Source organism: Limulus polyphemus, unplaced genomic scaffold, assembly GCF_000517525.1.
Source record: "Limulus polyphemus unplaced genomic scaffold, Limulus_polyphemus-2.1.2 Scaffold5731, whole genome shotgun sequence".
NCBI classification, from domain to species: Eukaryota; Metazoa; Arthropoda; class Merostomata; order Xiphosura; family Limulidae; genus Limulus; species Limulus polyphemus.
Window position 1 is genome coordinate 19,931 of NW_013671341.1, and position 5,261 is coordinate 25,191.

At 35.3% G+C, this 5,261-nt stretch overlaps 1 pseudogene; it reads right to left on the bottom strand.

The window, feature by feature from the left end:
• Positions 1-3,097: 3,097 nt before the first annotated feature.
• The window catches only part of LOC111089270, a 29,064-nt pseudogene continuing 26,900 nt past the window's right edge, over positions 3,098-5,261 (bottom strand).

Consider the following 5,261-nt stretch of genomic DNA (forward strand, 5'->3'; position numbering starts at 1 on the left):
AGAGGCTTGGTCATCATATCACTTGCTCACTTCTTTCGTCTGACTGTGTTGGCAGGTCTTAATAAGGGCTTCCGTCTAGCTGCTCTGCAACGATAACCCAATCTGTGGAGAATCCCTGAACAGTTTCGGGCTCAACCCACCAACTTTAGCCACTTCTGCAGTCGTTAATCTGGGATCCATTTCGATGGTCCTCTTGACAGCCCTTTTTGTCCTCTCCGATGGACCAGGACGACCCGGACGCTGCTAAGTTGTTTCCTTGCCGTGTTTCCTGAACTGCACAATGATTTTGTTGACTGTCGAAAGCGGGATTCCCAAATTCTGCGAAATTTGCTGCTGACTTATTCCACCATCTGCTTGACCAACTATCCTTCCTCTAACAAAATCTGACAATTCGAGAGAACCTTGAGTTCTATGCATGTTGTAGCACAAGATAATTAGTGTGCTCACCATTTTCATTTATACAGTTGAACACAAATTAGTTAGCATAAATCAGTTAAATGACGAAAAATTAGGTGTCTATTTACTTGTGACCACTCAGTGTACATTAGCACCTATTATCCCAATAAGCAGAGTCGCCGAGGTTCCAGAACTAGCAAATAGAAGTATTGCGAAGTTGTTAAAATTAACTCATCAGAGAAATTAAAGATTTAGTTCAGGGCGTCCGTGGTCTGGGTGTGAAAATTGTAAAGGTATCAGTTGAAATCTCTTGTGTGAAACTACGTGCAGATCATGTCTAGTTGTATATTTACCCACAAAAGAGAAGCACACCCAACAGCCAATTGGACTACTGTGATAACTTGTCCTGTCCCTCCTCTTCTGTTGTGATTGGTTGGCACATACTTTATGTGCGACCTTTATGCTAATATAGTTTATGGATTAGTCAGTGTTTTAAATTGTTAGAAGTGTTTAAGAATATGATTAGTACTCGAACACAACTTTTTTATAATTATTGTTTTTGTTTGTTTTTACATTTTCGACCAAACTTTTTTCAATATATTTGCAGGCTTCTAAATACGCTGAAAGAATTAAAATTATTTCGTGAGCGTTAAGTCCCATCACTATGAAATATTGAATTTGTTCATACACTTCTTTGCTCTACTCACAGTAATTCCTCTAGAACATTAGAATGAAATGCATAGATTTTATATGCTCAGCGTATCGAACTTGAACCTTATGTAAATTCATATTATCCTCAGATAGGCTTAAGTAGCGAATCTTGGCTTTGACGCTATTTTCTTTACTTTAAAGGAACATTCTGTTCTTTAGCTTGATAGGATCACTCAAAATCGTGGTAATGTTAACTTCTTTATTTGAGGAAAGAGAAGCCGTACAATATTGTTCCAACAACAAATACAGCTCCTCTAGCAGCTTCGGTGTTTCCTTGTTGTGAATTTATAATTCTTGTCCATCCACAGATCACTTAAGATAACCTGTTAAGTATTGATTGGTCATCTTCTCTTAGCTATCATGATTTCACAGCTTACAATTGCATCTGGGACGTTAATTGAATATTTTCTACTATACAAACACAACTATATATTTTTTCAATCCTTCGAATATCTACTACCGATTTATATATATTTCTGTTCCTTTAGCTAGGAGCTCCTTTTTCGACAGAAACTGTTCTAATTACATATCGAACTTACCAGTAAATATTTTTTTTTATACTTGGAGCATACTTTTTAATGATTGTCCTCATTATACATCTCAGATATCATGAAATGTATTCAAGCTAGATTTCATAATTTGTCTTTATTGTTGGACATCTGACTTTGTAAATATTGTTTCTCATATCCTCGTTAATTTCGTGCAACAGACAATTACACTGAATTGTTACATATCTTCCATTTTATTTACTACGCAAATTCTGTTGTCTCTTATTGTTTACACCCGCATTGTTACTTATGTTCTCTTCATTTCTTTGTTACCATTGTGAATGGTTGATTCTTCTTAGTAACCAAGTGTTTTGTATTATCAGTACTTAACATTACCTTTGTTCGATAAGATTAACTTGCCATGATTTTTGCCTGCATCTAATCAATATACACAAGTCTTTTATGGACTTCATAATATGATCTATATATATTAAACCATTGGGTTTAATAAATAACATGCAAAGGAAATAATAAAAAAAAAGACGTATTGTTCTTAAAGGAATAATTTATCACTTGAAGTGTTAAAGTATTAAGTTTCAGAAATACGAAAAATGTAGTAGCTGTAGAATTTTAAAAAAACATTTAAACAGTCAATAAAGTTATAAAAACTTAAAGAATCCTACCATTCAACTGTTCTTTTGGTTTTTGTAATCATACTTTTAGAGCTCTTGGTGAATTCAACGAACCAGCTTGTTTAACCTTATTCTTTCTAGGAATTTGACAATTCACAATTGTAGCTTTACCAGGAAGAATATTTCCTTATAAATTACCATCTCCAGTGAACCAGCGAAAGGCTGATAACGCTGAAAACTGGGTTTCGATACCGTGGTGAGCATAGCAAAGAGAGTCAATTGCGTAACTTTGTGCTTAACACCAAGCAAACAACCTTATAGTTTAAAATGTTTTATAAACTTAGCTTTAAGTCAAAGTTTTCAGTTTATATGTTTGACTTTATTTTCTACATATTGTATATATGTCTTAGTGTGATATTACCACACGTAAATTGATAATTTTACCCATATTTCAAAATGAGATTAATTTGCTTTGTGCGTACATGATTTTTCTCCGATTATATATTAAATTTGTCTTACAGGTAAATTTTAGGCTGATACGCTACGAATTTTGATAAACGAGCTTTTTTTATATATTGTAATTGACTTTTTGAAGAAGAAACGGCTGTTGGTAATGTCCAGTACACCATCAATAATTTAGTAATTAACTTCAAACAATTCTGGTTTCTTGTATCTCTTAATAATGTCCGCCTTCTGTGTGGGGTAACTCCATGTTGCTGGAACGTAAATACTTCAATAATTTGTAGAAACCACAGTAGAATAAAGCTGTTGCTCTCAAGAGTTCTATAAATTAAGAAATGCACTATTAGACGGAGCTGTAAAATACGAAAGTTCCACTACCATCCGCCAATGATAAATAAGGTGGTTTATTTATATTACACAAACAAAATGATTACATAAAACTATATTTTATCATGTTAGTCTAAAACAGCAAAGCCACACACAGAAACAACACGACAGCACTTAAACTTACAAGTATAATAACCTTATGGAGTTTTGAAAGGATGTTTGTCAGTAGTGCATGATAACAATCATACGTCTTAACGTAAGTCGCAAAGCGAGATAGCTAAAACTGATATTATGTCAGAACGTTGTAGAATTGTAATTTTTACAGTGTTTACTTGTTTTGGAAGAACACTGTCAGCTGTATTGCATCGTACGGTGGATAAGTTAATACTTCAAGTGGCAGACATTGACAGCTTTACTAGAGAATTGATCCAGTTAAGAACTGCTGTCATGGTCTTTATTGTGTGTAAGAGTGATTACAACTGTCAACTAAAACTGAAAAAAGTTTTTCGTGAAGTTGTTTAGAAAACAACCGAAACGTTTTTTAATTATTATTTTTTAAGTCTACATTCAGAGTCATCTTCATGTCACTTAAGGTAGTGAGATGATAATAGTTCATATCACTTTTCAAATCCTGACAACAAAATCTAGAAACCATGGAAATTGGTTTTCTTTATGCGCCTATCTTTAGCAGATTCACTCACTGATGCTGATTTGTACAAAATTAGCCTGTCAGAATACATTCAACAAGACCAGTTTTTACAAGTGCAACTTTAAGAAGGGGGTCGCAATGCTCGTTGTACAGCAACATCACAATATCATACATTTGTTTTCCCTCAATCCTTCTAGGCGCACAGTGGCAGAACTAGGTTTCTGACCAAACTGGACGTCATCTATAGCCTTCAACAGTTCTTTAAACAAAAACACTACGTGCCAGTTGTAACGTGCTGAACACTCAACGTAACCGCACTTCCAGTGTTTCTTAACTAGACTGGCAATTTCTCTTCGGTCACGTGATGCACTGAGGTCGTGCTTGTTGCCAACTACAAAGACTGGCACATTTTGCATGTTACGAGTTTCAAAGATCTGATCCCGAAGATGTTTCACGTACTGGAAAGTCTCCGGTGAGGTAAGGTCAAATACGAGGACGTAAGCATGGGCGCTTCGCAAGCCGTGATACTGAAATTCTGCCCACTCGTATAAGGAATTTGCGGGAAAATTTGGAATCATGGGCATATCTGAAATCTTCAATTCGTATAAGTGATCGTTAATGAAAACAGAAGGAAAGAAAGTCTGCTTGGCGGTTGTTGTGTGATATTCATCTGTAAACTCGTTCCACACAAATTGGCGAATAATAGATGTCTTTCCTACAGCAGGTGCACCGAGCACCACAAGCTTTACCAAATTCATGACGTCATTCCGATCGTCTGCCGGACCACGACACCCGGTGCTACATTACCGTTATCTTGTAGAAGGCTGGCAGGTAAAATGCATCACTCTATCATTCTTCATACTGTGATTCACCTGAAAAAAAGTAAAGTTAAATCAGATAAAAAACAACTAGCGCTACTCTTATGTACTTTACATAGAAACGAATTCACATTATAAACATCTGATTCTAAACGTCACATAAAGTCACGTTCAGAATAAAACATTTTCATCCGCTTTCCTCGTGACGTACTTCAATAAATCTTTTTCCAGATCTGTTTGTTTTAATACTCTTCTTCTCGAGTGAAAGAAAAAATCTGTGGTGAATTTGATTTGAATAAAACAAAAATTAACTGTGAGAGATACCTCAAGGGAGACAGCAGGAAGACACATGCCATTCATAAAGACAATGTAAATCACGTGCCATTCATAAAGACACTGTAAGTCACCTGCCATTCATAAAGACACTGTATATCACGTGCCATTCATAAAGACACTGTAAATCACGTGCCATTCATAAAGACACTTTAAATCACATGCCATTCATAAAGACACTATAAATCACGTGCCATTCATAAAGACACTGTAAATCACGTGCCATTCATAAAGACACTGTATATCACGTGCCATTCATAAAGACACTGTAAATCACAAGCCATTCATAAAGACACTGTAAATCAAGTGCCATTCATAAATACACTGTAAATCACGAGCCATTCATAAAGACATTGTAAATCAAGTGTCATTCATAAAGACACTGTAAATCAAGTGTCATTCATAAAGACACTGTAAATCACGTGCCATTCATAAAGACACTGTA